The 14573-nt window shown below is 35.5% G+C and overlaps 2 long non-coding RNA genes across 13 annotated transcripts; one reads left to right on the top strand and one right to left on the bottom strand.

The window, feature by feature from the left end:
• Positions 1-4509: 4509 nt before the first annotated feature.
• LOC108852051 (uncharacterized) lies at positions 4510-5609 on the top strand. Its single transcript, XR_001949431.2, has 2 exons — positions 4510-5072; positions 5283-5609. It is a non-coding gene; the product is annotated as an uncharacterized LOC108852051 (long non-coding RNA).
• A 3712-nt stretch (positions 5610-9321) lies between these two features.
• Positions 9322-11840, bottom strand: LOC108837044 (uncharacterized). Of its 12 annotated transcripts, XR_008938692.1 has the most exons (5): positions 11065-11832; positions 10672-10953; positions 10519-10552; positions 10305-10432; positions 9730-10222 (listed from the first exon to the last, which is right to left on the bottom strand). It is a non-coding gene; the product is annotated as an uncharacterized LOC108837044 (long non-coding RNA). The 12 variants fall into 12 exon arrangements; XR_001947258.2 differs by having other exon boundaries at positions 9730-10442; positions 11065-11831; XR_001947262.2 differs by having other exon boundaries at positions 9730-10432; positions 11065-11831.
• Positions 11841-14573: the final 2733 nt, after the last annotated feature.

Below are 14573 nucleotides of genomic sequence, written 5' to 3'. Positions count from 1 at the left end.
TTTCGGTGGGGTCTTCGCTGGTGGGGATTTGGACGGAGGGATCTTGGGTTTCTTCTTCTTCATCGTGCTCGCCGGCGGAGGGGTGGAGCACTGGGAGAGGAGCCGTCGTCGGATGAGACGACGTTGAGACGCCGAGGGAGGCACTGTAGCACTAGATCGTCGATTTTTCGCCTTTAGGAGAGAGAAAGAGCCGTTGAAAATTCTAATGTCTCCGTTAATCATTTATTCATGGGTCTAAAATTCAGAAACTTGTTGGTGATCTTGTTTTGCGGCGTGGACCAATCAAAGGAACAAACCAACCACTATGTGTAGATTTTTGCGAGGAGAATAAAATCATTGGAAACTAAAATAAGAATTGACCAAACATCGATAGTTATAGTTTAATTACCCAAGTTACGTGATGTAATCCAGTTTCCTGAAATATAATTTCATATCAGCTTGATGATCCAAAAGTGTACTCGAAGGGCCATCGCTTCTCACAGGTCAATGCGACTCATTTCTCGTTTGCCGCTTTTGATTAACAAAAAACATTCGTTATGGTTTTGATTTTATTTCCTTAAAAAATAAACAGGCTAGCAAAATCACAAGATTACGATTCGTTTACTATTTTTGTAGAACATACTTTAAGAGAAACCAGCTTATCAGTTTCTTCTACAAAGCAGCTTAACTTGAAAACTGAAATATACGTTTGCAAATCACTTCCATATTGAACTTTAAAATTGATTACGGTATCATGAGGTTATGTCTTTGCGTTTAAATATTGCCAGTTGCAAGAAGTGGTGGAGCACGAAATAACACCACCAAAAATTGTGATTACTCTCATAATTTAAATTATTAAATATTATCTGCAACTAGCTTTCGATCCTGGTAAATCTTCTTGTCTTTACTATAAAATTCCACTATACAATACATGCTTAGACGACGAGCATCATAGTAGTGACTATACAATTACGGAGACACCGTGATTTAGTGGTTGAGGTTGGAAGTTTTCTATACCAAATTTGAAATTCATTTTTTTTCTAAAAATGTAATTTCTTTTGGATTATATGATGCAAAACTTAGCAAAAATTCTAGAATGTTGCAGCCGTTTCTTGTGAGAGCAAAATCGTCCATCAATTTGTGGAAATTAGCTATATCATAAAATGATCGTCTTTGAAGTTGTTCATCAATATCATATGATGATTTAATTGACTATTTGAAGCATTGTTGAAAATATAGTAACAATACGCTTCATATATGTTGTTCTAGTTATCGTATACTATGGAATTTATATGATGATTTAATTGACTATTTGAAGCATTGTTGAAAATATAGTAACAATACACTTTTCATATATAGGTTCGATTCGCGTTAGTCAACGGGGTTTTCACATGGTCCCTCTGGGAATCCGCCGCTGTCGTAAAACCCTCCGGACCCTTAGTGGTTCAGATTGTGAGGGCGGTGGTCGACGCTAGTCAAATTCCTACGGGAATCCGGACACCCGGGTTAACAAAAAAAAAAAAACACTTTCCATAACTCATCAACAAGTACATATAAATTCGTTTGCTTATAATGGGCTTGACTAAATCACAAAGCCCATGAACCGAAGTATAAGGGTAAAATCGTCATTTCTGGATGCCGAAGGTCTAGTTTCATCCCCCAAGTTCACGGATCAAATTCTCTCATGACCCAAAGGGAGTTCAAAAATTCTAAAATGACACAACCATGATTTAAATTTATTTTACATTTAAATTTAAAGACAAAATAAAGGTAAATAACTAAAAAACCAGAAGACATTAACTTATTTACAACCCGTGCCACTAATATCCACCCAAGATCCGACCCGTTTTCTCCAGAATCCAACTCATTTGTAACCCTAAATCCCCAAATCAAGCACAATCTCTCCTTCACCTCACACAATCCAATTTTGTTGTTCTTGTTTTTAACCCAGATTTTTACTTGTTTTTTTGTTCTTATCCCAAATCGATTAACTTATTATCATCCTTAACCGATTTCCTCTTATCTGGATCGAACTTCAGCTTCACTGTGAAAAATTCGCGACATTGAAGAACATAGAGTATTACTAGTACAACTGGTACAACTCGAACTAGTACAACTAGTACCACTCTAACTAGTACAACTAGATTAAGTATAACCAGTATAACTCGTTCAACTAGGTTGAATATAACTAGTACAACTAGAACGTGTATAACAAGTATTTACATACTTAGAATCATATACTATGAAATCGTTATATTTGTTAAAACATTGTCGTTGTATGTTTTTCAAAAATATAGTGATCAAACAAGTAAAAAAACCTTTAAAGTATAAGGTAGATCATAGAAACTTATGTGACTGTGTAATTATTTCGGAAAAAATTGGTTAAACTTCAAATAATTAGGATAGACCATTCTAAGGGTCTTTCGACTTGTTTAGTCTTATGTTATTTTCTTATTAAAAGCCAAATGAAATTTTAAAATTTTTTGATTGAAGAAGTTGTACAAGTTGCACCAGTATTTTATGTCTGGTATATATAGAGTAGTTATGCTAGTTGTACTATGACAATAATAGTCCAACTTGTGCACCTATTTTAACTATGGTAATAGTAGCAATGTTTCCATATTAAAAATGGCATACCAATGTTAGTTGTAGTTTCGTATTTGACTTCAAATAGCTTTTTATTCTTATGTTTTGCAAATTAGCAAAACCATCTCAGATTATCATAACACCTTTGATTAACGAAAATATATTTGCATAAATAGCAATGGATGGTGATGATGATGATATATATGTTTTTCTGTGGGATGTTAATGTTATCAATAGCAATATACCTTCACCAAGAGAACAAAAGATGATGCACATGGCATCACAAGTACAAAAAATACATAAGCATTATGTTTTATGTTTGGACTACAACAATAATAGTATAACTGGTTTGACTATGGTAGTATTGTACTGGCAACACTTAATTTGTGTTGTTTTAGTATACCAATAATTTTATATATGATTTTCTATAGGTCTTACACATACTTGGGAAATATTTTTAATGTTATGAATAGAAATACACTTCCATCGAGAAAATGAAAGCCTAAAAAACACAAAATTAAGAGAAAAGTAGTTTAATATGATCAGTATAAATAGTACAACTAATGTAACTACGAGAAGAATATGTAATATTGGTTTAACTCGTACAACTATGTTCTTGTAATAATACATAGTTGTACCAACTTTTGAGTTGTACAAGTTTGTACATAGTTGTATTTTGGCAGTCAAATTGAAAAAGTTAGTTGTACCACATAAAAAATAAATATAACCCAGTTTTATTACTTCTATATGTTTATCCATTTGATATCACATATAATTGAATCATTAATTTCTTTAAAATGCATTCGGTGTATGTTTTTCAAAAATATAGTGGACAAACAAGTAAACAAACCTTTAAGTATAAGGTGGAACATGAATACTTATGAGATAGTGTAATAATTTCAAAAACATTTTTTAAAAAATTACAATAGTTAGGAGAGACCATTATAAACACACCAATTTGGTTAGTTGATTGTTTTCTTCATATGAAAAATCAAATGTAATTTTAAAATTTCTACAATGAAGAAGTTTTACCAGTAGTACCAATATTACATATCTGATATATAATATGAAGTTGTACCAATGAAATCAATATTACATGTATAGTATATGAGTTATATGTCTAGTTATATGAGTTGTACTTTTTGTACCATCTTCTATAATCCACTCCTTTAGCAATTTCATGATTTTACTTATTATGCAGTTAGTTTTAGGCTATTTTAATCTTTCTAAATTGTATTTAGGTATATATATTGTATTTATTTGTCTATTTGTAGAGCTAATAAGGGTTAAAGTGCGTAATTGAAAAGTTCAAGCTGAAATCAGAAAAAAATCTAGTCAATTAGAAAGTTTGGGATCAAAATGAAGAGAAACAAAAATTATGAGGACCAAAAATATAAATAGTGAAAAGTTGCTTCTCCCACCAGATTCAATCAATCGCTCATCCATGGTTGATTGAGATTTTCTCAATCCATCGTCATCCATGGTTGACTGAAATCAAAGCTTGGCGGAGTCGGCGGTAAGGGTCTAAGATCACAGCGATGATGGCGACTTGGTGGAGTCGACAAATGTTGCCTACGAGTTATCGAACACAACTTTGATTGGAGGTTGGAGCAATAAACCATCGTGCGTTTGAAGTTTGAAGAGGAGAAGATGGTCACGATTACAGAGAGTACTAGATACACCGCATGCTGTCGTTGAAGTTGAAGATCGGAGACGTCGCGTGCTACCGGAGGAGATACGACGTCAATGTTAAAGAAGACCAATTTCTTTTTCTGTTTTTTGTTTTTTTTTAAATTAATTACTGGAAATGAAAAAGATAAAACAAAAAGAACAAATTCATTAAGGGTGAAATAGATATTTCATATAAAGTGTGTCATGTAGAATAATGTGGGTTACCATAGAATAAGCTATAAGGGTTATGTGTTATATAAGAATAATGTCCCAAGTTCACTCCTTCGGACAAAACTGCTCAGATTTGTCTTTACTTTCTTTTTTCTGTCGATTAGCGTTGTAACTTTATGTAGTAGAGCGGTTGTATCTGTGTGAATATCTCCGGCGTGTTGTGTGTTGTTTCTTTTTAAGCCTTGGAAACATCGCTTCTTCGTGGCCGACGTCGTTTCACACGCACGAGCACCATCTCTTACACACGTGCGTCGGATTCGAAGTAGTGGTGTTTCTGGGTCTTTTTGGATTTTTGCTGGGTTTTATCCATTTACTTAAAAGCCTTGAATGATCAGATTTTAATAGCTATGATATCTGAGGGCTTTTCTTGATAAAGTTTTGATTTTTAAGGGTTTTGTTTTTTTCTTAGCCCGTTGATGTAAAAGTTCGATACTTTCTGAGTGGTGCCCTGGTTTTTTTAATCGCTTGTTCATGTAGTTATCATTGCAGCTCTTCTTCTTCTTCCCTATCATCATCATCATCATCATCATCGTCATTGTTAACACTCTCTTCTTCTTCTTTTGTTGTTTTGCTGCTGCTGCTACTGCTACTACTTTGTTGCGATGGTAGCTACTGATCATTTTGAAAAACCGGAGATTTATGCGCCACTAGTGACAGATTTTGTTTGATTACTGAGGGCTTTTTGTTTATTCGTGGACCTTTTTTCTTGTTTGTTACGAAAATATTGTAAATTTATTTAGGAATTAATGTTTTTAATATTTTAATTGCAATGTGATGATCATCTTCTGTAGTTGTTGTCCTCTTCTGTTTTGCAGGACTGAAAAGTTTGTCTGAATGGCTGATTTTGGCTGAACAAAAATTAAATTTCTGCTCTTACTTACTTTGGGAACGAATTTTGAAGGTTGGAGGTTTTGTATGTGCGCTTATGGGATGCAATGCCAACATCAATAGCTATTAGAGATTGAAATGGGCAAATGTGCTAAAAAAAGTGAAAGATATGAGATCGAAATGTGTAGTGTATAGTTGTTACATCAATATCATGGTTTGTTTCACCAGTGCTTTCATTTTGAATTCTCAGGACTTGTTTGTTTTGTATAAGGATTTTAGTCAATTTTGAAGTTATACGAAACCAACTTAAAACGTTCCCTCTGTTCAAACATGTTTGCAAACACTGTTTAACAAAGTTAATATTTCTGAACTATTTGCACATTATTAAGAAACAAATTAGTTGTTTTGTATGTAAATATTATTCTTAATAAAATTAAATCAAAAGTAATTCTTAAATATTATTATTATTATTATTATTAAAAAATCGAATATATATATAAAATATATTTTGTGAAACAAATTACTCTTTTCTAATTTTTGTTAAACAAAGTATAAAAATGAATTGGTAAAACGAGGGAGATGGTAAGTTTTTCCCCCTTTTGGAAAATTTGGATAAATACTTCACAACAAGATTTTATTTTAAGAATTACACAATTATTTTTTTTCTTTGAAACTACATTTCTACCATATAAATTGGCCAAATTATTCATATTAAATGTTTTTAAATATCATAAAAATGTAATACATTAATGATTTAAGCATTTGATTTCTTAACGAATAGGAAAAAAGTTTGAATTGTTGAAATCTGAGTAAACACAAAAGAAACAACTTACAAAACTCGAATGCGTCAGTGTTATTCTCCTATTACAACAAGCTTTACCACAAAGATCAAAATTCGTTGAACGGACTTTGTGGTCAAGTGGAAGTGGACGGGCCTACAACGCTAATACATTTCAAGTTCGATCTTCCTGTTATGCGAAACTAAGTCACATTGTTCTATTCACCTAACGCGGATATGAATCCATGCTTTAGGACCCATTTGAATGTTATGAAGAAGGAGTCTATCCGCGGACTTGCGACTTCCCAGGATTCAACTAGGCTAAAAAATTTAAGATACAAAAAAAATTAAAATTCGCTTTAGCTTATATTATGAAAAGTTAATAATAGGTTTAGAAACGAATGAAAAGGAAATGACCTCGTAGCTTTTTTCAGATCACACTTTATAATAAACAAGTATTATAAATTCTTAGCAAAAAAATAAGTATTATAAATATTGTAAAATATTAGGATCTCAAAAAAAAAAAAATAGGATCTCTAAATGATTACGATTTTAAACATAACAGTTGACAAATGTAATGAATGAATTGAGAAGGCCATTCACGAAAGTTAGCCAAACAAGGGGAAAACAGCCATTTCATATCCAACATATGGTGATATGTTCAATTCATACCCGACTTATATGGTCGTGCCAAAACATACCTTAATTTATATGGATGTGCCAAAACATACCCAACTTATTTTTTTTTTGGCAAAATCATACACCAGTCGCCACATCAGCTGCCATGTCATCTATTTTTGCTCGCGTGGATGTAACGTCAGCTAATTTTGCTGACAAATATGCCATGTATATAATTTTTTTTAAAACTAAATAATTTTGTTACAAAAATAAATTTTTAGAAAATATAAAATTTTTATTTTATATTATTTAGTAAAATTAACAAAAAAATAATTAATTAATTAAATTCAAATCTTATATAAGATATTTCGATTATATCAAAAAACCGTTCTTATAAGAGTTATATATGTATTTTAATGATTTAAATCCAATGCAAGTGTTGAAGACATGTTATTCTTGATTAATCATAGTTGTGTTAATCTAAATTTTTAAATTTAAATAATATATCCATGATTAATAAAGCGTAAAAATGAATCATGTTACGCTTTATTAATCATGGGTATGTTATTTACATTTAATCTAATTTTTTTAAATGTAAATAACATACCCATGATTAAAAAAACGTAAAAATAAATTATGTTACGTTTTATTAATCAAGGGTAAAAATAAATCATATTATGCTTTATTAATTATGGGTATGTTATTTACATTATAAATTTTAGATTAACACAATCATAATTAATCAAGAGTAACACGTCTGCAAACTAGCATTAGATTTGAATCATTACAATACATATATAACTCTTATTAGGATGTTTTTTGATAGGATCAGAATATTTACGAATATATCTCTTATATAAGATTTAAATTTAATTAATTAATTAATTTTTGTTAATTTTACTAAATAATAAAAAATTATTTTTATAACAAAATTATTTAGTTTTTTAATAATTTATATACATGACACATTTGCCAGCAAAATTAGCTGACGTTGCATCCACGCAAGTAAAAATAGATGAAAAGGCAGCTGATGTGGCGACTGTTGTATGATTTTGCAAAAAAAATATAAGTTGGGTATGTTTTGGCACATCCATATATGTTTAGGTATGTTTTGGCACGGTCATATAAGTCGGGTATGAATTGAACATATTGCGATATGTTGGGTATGAAATGGCCGTTTTCCCGCCAAAGCCAAACAAGACATGTCGTCATCTTATCCTTTAGGATTAGAGATTGTATTTGGTTTCTAAATTTTACATGGTTGCCTATCACTCTCTCCTCAATTTCTTTCTCGCTTCTATCTAAAAGTTTACATCTTTAATCACCGTTTTACCGGCCGACGGGTGGGCTCCCATAGACACCGTCGGTCCGGTCTTGATTTTCGTTTCTCCGTTTGTATATCTTTCGGTCGGTTCAAAGTTTCCTGTGTAGATCTAGATCTAGATTATCAGATCGGTTTTGTTGAAGATAGTTTGACGGTGGTGGCTTCTCGGTGTTTCTGAGATCTTCGCTTGTTCCGTTCTTCTCTTATCTCTTGGCTTTCTCTCGTGGTCTTCAGTATCCTGTATCTTACTCTATAGGATCTGATTTCTGTTGTGAGATTTGTCTCTCCGATCTGTTTGCATGTTGATGGATGCCTCTTCTGGTGGATTTACTAAGGCTTGTAAGGTTGTGCTTATCCTTGATTTCGTTTGCGACGGGTCAGATTCAGTTTGCAATCTTCACGGATCCGGCTCGTCTTTAAGGATATGGGGCTTCGGCCTTTCTGCATCTTGGCGTGGAGTTTGGAGTGAAAAAATGGTCCTCCTCCTCCTGGGATTATTGTACCTTTGCTTACTCATGGCTCGTCAGATGGTTTCGGAGCAGTATAATGAGAGGCAGGTCTCCCTTAATAAATCTCGTCGATGAATGTGCGTTTACTTCTTCCTTCTTGCCTTAGTGGTCCATTTGCTTGGGTGTTTTACTTTTATGATCTAGATTTATTTTCAGTTTGTACTTTGAACTCTGTTACTTATGTTCTGTTTTAGCTTCCAGAGATTTCAGTTAAATCTGCTGGCCTTTGTTTCCAGAGGATGATCTTGTATCCTACTGGCTTAGTTTCTAGGGGTGTTGTTTACTCGCTAGCTTTGGTGTCTTTCCTTGTGTATTACTCTGTTTCTTCATCAATGAAAATAGTCAGTGTTAAAAAAAAAAACATGGTTGCCTATCACCTGAGGATGTTTTATAAAGCATCAAGAGACACCAATTTGAAGTCAAACTGCAACAGAAACATACCCAAGACATTTTCAAGCCATTCTGAAGCATCTTCCATACGTGAGACATCCGTCAAGAGGCCTATCCGTGCTTTATATCCAACTAGTGGTATGTCCGCGCTTCGCGCGGATTGTTTGACATTTGAATTCTAGAAATTTGTTAAATTTTCGCTGGTTTATTGTATAATTTTTGAAAAATCCCTAGTAGGTTGTATGACCATTGTAAGGATTTTACGTTGCTGTTTTTATCCAATCATGCTGAAATAAGTAGGACTAACTAAAAAAAATCAGTGACTGATTTGAAACCGCTAGTCGGAGAGTGTTGATATGAACTCCGAAAATGAGTACTCAAAACTTGAACTATTGTTTATTGACAAATATGAACAAATAATGAATATTAATTATAAGAATATGTATGACATAAACTTTAATATATGGAGTGTTTAAAAAAAGTGTTTCAAAAAAAAAAACCTTAATATATGGTTTGAATTAATATAAAAAGGAGCACTTACTTGATATGCAAGAAAGTGGGTGAGCCAGAGAATCCACCATCATGTTTTAGACATATGGTTGTAAACCGTAAGTGTATGCCTGTGGGGCAATTAAGTGTATCATCCGTCAAGGGATTGTTGAAGGATGTATCACATATATAAAACTACGTAACCTCTGTTAGACACTCTTACCCATTTCGGTGAAGGTTTGATATAGAACGTTAACCTTACCAAAACCAAATGTTGCAAGTGATTAGTTTAACTAATAAAAAGAATGCCAATCAAAGATTGCACGTAGAAGAAAAACCACTTGTATACATTTAAAAAAAAATCAAGTGAATGGAGGTGCAGTTTCCAAGGTTCTTGTAACTTAGATAAAAGGAAAGATAAAAATATTTACAATAAAACTGAAGCCAATGATATTGCAAAAGGAGGAGCTGAGAGAGGCGATGGTAACAGCGAGGTTTCCAAGATGATCCACCATCACCATTGAGATGTTCTGAAAGGTTAACTTGGTAATGACCACAATCGCCATAGGAGTGGTGAAGTAGAGAGGCTGCTTGAGTTCTTCTATGAATGATTGTAGCTTTGTGCAGGTCACTTTATCAGATTTGTCTACCGGAAGTAGTAACCTATCCTAGGTCAATTGTATTAGGATCAAACACTTGCATAGGTTTGCGCTTTGAATAAAAAATGAGTCACAAACACACGAATCCAAGCTAAACCCTTTATTCTTCACCAGAGTGTAAGTACGTATAGGCAATGGTATCATAGAATAAATCAGCTTCCTATATCAATGATGAAATAAAATCAGTAAGGAAAAGAAAATGAAAACCAAAACAAATTTGTTGCGGTTATCAACGTTGATACCGCTTGGGTTCTCCATAGAACTCAGTGCTTGCTCAAACTTGAGCCAAAGTGGACATGATGATGCCTCAAGATCGACGTGGTCAAGACCTTTGATATAAGCTTCGACAATGAACTGATTACTTCTCTCCCTGAGCATAGCTTGAACAAATACAATTATACAAATGCATGAGACCACTGAATAAGATTGATATATTTTTAAAAGTGGAAGGCTTACCGCCTTTCATATTCAGATAACCAAAGCAAATAGGCTACACCGAAGTACATAGAAAAAAATGGTTTGGTTAGATAATTTGCTGAATCGACTATGTACGCTCTATCCCTAACAGCCACATTTGGCTTGATGTTCTATCAGACAATATAATGTTACCTCATTGAAATAAACTTAAGTGTTTAACCAGGAAGCAGCTGAGTAGTCCACTCTGATTCCTACGTGTCTCCCAGTACCATTCATAAACTGCATGATCACAGTATCATCAACAGCAAAAAGAAGGGGCTGAATTAGTAAAATGTAAATTATCTTTCAGAATTAGCAGATGAATAACCCAAGGTGATGGAGGTTAACAGATATGCTGGGATGGAGTAACATTGATCCAAATCGAAAACTGTGCTCAGAGGAAGACAATCCACTCAAAAGTAAACCTGATAGAACCTGGATCAATGAAACCAATCCAAGGATCTAAACTGAGATCTTACAATCGAAATCAATCCACATAAAAAGCATAATCAATATAAGTATAGGTTAAAAATGGACACAACTTACATTAAACTCTCGTCAAGGTATTTAAAAATGACAATAGCTCGTATGATTCCGGAACATTTCAATTGGTATTGACTTAACTGAATCGGTTCTTTCAGTGAAAGACGTGCCATCATTGAAGCGAACGGAAACATGGGCATAGGACAGACGAAAACCGAAATTGCTCCGGGTGAAGTCGGAGTCCGACCACTTAAACAATAAACATAAGGAGATAGAAATCGAAGATACTGAAAGAAACTAATTAAAAAAGAAAAATAATTGCAATCAGAACAGGATTGAGAGGGGAGACAAGGAAAATCGAAAGCGGGCTCAGAGTAGTGAAAAAGTAACCTACTTCTTCGTCAATCAACAACATCTCGAGGCTGATCAGTTTTCCACCTTTGATGTTTTTCGCATCCCAGAACCGCAGCAGACGGACCTCCACCTTGTTAGAGCATCTACCGGCTCTGAGGTTAGCAAGAACAGTGTATGAATTGGCCATCGGAATCTCTTAATCGAAATTGGCTTGGTTTGAAATTTGGTGCGAGAAGGTCTGCGGATGGCAGAAAGGGTCATATTTATAGTGAGAGAGGGCGTCGGTTTTAATGGAAACGAAGAGGCTGATAGCACTCTTAAAGAAAAGGGTTGATTACACTAACAGAGAAGCTCAGAATAAATGCCGGATTGAAGGCGAGGTGAGCCGTTTCTCTTGCGCCGGCGAAGAGGTCACCGAGACGGCGTCAATGGGAAGAAGAAAGAGTCGTAACAGTTATGGGCCACAGACGCGAAACTTTCTGTGGGCCACAAATCAAATACACTGACGCGCGTGAAGTTAACGCAAAGATAATGACGGCGAGAGTAGGCGAAGTGCGTGATACCCACAATCCACTCTGGTTGTGACAGGTGTCTCCATTTGCCCCTCTCACCTAAGATGTCGTGGATAGCTTGAAAAAACAGATCTGTTAACTTTATTGTATTAGATATGTAATCATATTATTAATTAAACACAACCAATCAAAATATTTTGTTCGACTGAGCCAATCAAAATATTGATTACAGCGATTAGTTTGAAAATGTTTTATGAATCGTAAGGTTTATGATAAATAAAGCTTTATTTTTTTTAAAAAAAAATGTATATTTGAAGATATTTTATCCAACTTTAATTCGAAAATAATCGCAATAGCAATAATGAATTTTATTTTTAAAAACATAATATCTAATTTAGATCAAGACAAAGTTGTCTTATCACATATAAAAAGAGTTAGTTTTCAAAAAATAAAAAATAAGATGTATTCTTTTTTTTTTTTTTTTTGAACTTAAGCTTTCAAATTAAAATGCAGAAAGAAAGAAAAATATACAAGCCCATAAGCCAAGGTTTTGTTTTGTAGAGCCCAAAAGCCCAATTAGAAGGAACACATATTTTAGATCAAATGGGTCAGCAGGCCCAAGAGTTAAAGATGAAAAGAGAAGGATGGTTTGATGATAACGATGGAGGAGGAGAAAAGTTGAATCGACGGAGAACAGAGAGCGATAGATCATGCAAGCCACTGTTGCATCAATTTTGAAGAGGCCAGCGGATTTTTGGAGCGTAGAGAGGAGATCCTGTCTCTAACCTGCCTTTCCAAGTGCCTTGCGACCAACTCAGCCGAACGGAAGCTCTGCCGATGAAGCCTAGCGTTTCGTTCCTGCCAAATCCAATAGATACATCCTTGCCAGCAGATGCGAAGCAGTATTCCTTGAGTAGTCTGTGGGCTGGTTGACTGAATCTGTGACAGCACTCGATCCCAATTCCTCTCCGGGAGAATTCCACAGCGTCGGGATAGCAAACCCCACACACTCCAGGAGTAGTGACAGGAGAAGAACAGATGATCACGATTTTCGTTAGACAAGTTGCAAAGGAGGCACAAGGGACTCGTCTGATGCCCCCATCGCATTGTCCTGTCCTTAGTAGGGCAGCGGTTCAAGACAAACAACCAAGCAAGGAAGTTGTGTCTCGGAATGCCGCTCTTATTCCAGACCGTGTTGAACCAAGGTACAGTTGCTCCTTCCTCACATAGCTTCGCATAGATAGTACCCGTGCTGTAGCGATCACTGATTCTGCCATCTATCTCCCATTCGTAATAGTCGGCATTGTCATTGAGCTGAGTAGTGGTAAGATGCACATGAAGGTTTACGAGTTGATCTGATCGTGCAGGAGGGAGGAGCCAGTTCCCATTAATGCAAAGAGACGCTAAGGAAGCATCATCCGCAATCCCCAAGTTTTGGTTATTTCTTAGGCCTAGAAAGGTTCTAAGAGGGCCAAAAGGAGACCAATTATCACTCCAAAATTGACAAGAGACACCGTTCTGCACTCTGAGTTTGATCCAGTCGTAGATGGAGGTGCTTAGCTTCAGGAGCTTGTTAACCTGCCAAGAGTACCGCTGGTTTGGTAATGTTGTCCAAAGGTTGCTTAGAGAGCCATCCAAAACTTCATCCACAAACCATGCCACCCACACAGATCCCGCTTGGAAGAACAATAACCATATCAGTTTGAGACAGCAAGCTTTGTTCCAGACCGCAAGGTTTTTTATCCCAAGTCCCCCTTCTCTCTTTGGCTTAGTTACTATTTCCCATGATACTCTTGCTGAGTGATGCTTTTCTATATCCCCTTGCCACAGGAAAACACCACAGAGCGAGTTGATGCGCTTGACACAGGCTTGTGGGAGAATGAAAGTGGAGCACCAGAAGGTTGTGATACCTTGTATGACTGTTTTTATGAGCAATAGTCTCCCCGCAAAGGACAGGGCCTTCGCACTCCAAGAAGAGAGTCTGGTTTTTATCTGGCGGAGCAAGACCTCACAGTTCAGGAGAGACAGCTTCTTGGTGCAAAGGGGCACGCCAAGGTAACGTACAGGTAGCGAACCCAAAGGCATTCCTGTAGTAAACTGAATTAATTCTGTTTCTCTCTGCGACAGTCCAGACGCGAAGAAGGAGGACTTTTGGACACTCACAGCAAGGCCCGACCTTTGCTCAAATTGACGAAGTACCTGCAACACAGCTTGAACCGAATCCAGGGACCCATCCATAAAGATTAACAAGTCGTCTGCAAAGCACAAATGGGTAAGTTTTGATCCCTGACATTTTTCATGATAATTAAACCTCATTTCCTGCGCAGCCTTATTTAGCATAAGCGAGAGAGCATTCATTGCAATGACAAAGAGATAGGGAGATAACGGGTCTCCTTGTCTTAGGCCGCGAGTACCTTTGAAGTATCCATTCACATAGCCATTATAACTTACTGTGAAATTTGTGGTACAGATGCATGCACGGAGCCATGAGAGAAACTTCGCAGGGACGTTTAGGCTCTGGAGGCAAGAGAAGAGGAAGGTCCATGACAAGGTATCAAAAGCTTTCGCTATATCCACCTTTATGGTGATCCTTTTTGCACTCGTATGCTTATGATAGCCCTGAACTAACTCGCCAGCCAATGAGGTGTTCTCGACTAAAAGTCTTCCTTTGACAAATGCAGTCTGATTGGGAACTATCAGTAATGG

Source organism: Raphanus sativus, chromosome 2 (genome assembly GCF_000801105.2).
Source record: "Raphanus sativus cultivar WK10039 chromosome 2, ASM80110v3, whole genome shotgun sequence".
Classification (NCBI taxonomy): Eukaryota; Viridiplantae; Streptophyta; class Magnoliopsida; order Brassicales; family Brassicaceae; genus Raphanus; species Raphanus sativus.
This window is presented reverse-complemented; position numbering and strand designations above follow the sequence as displayed.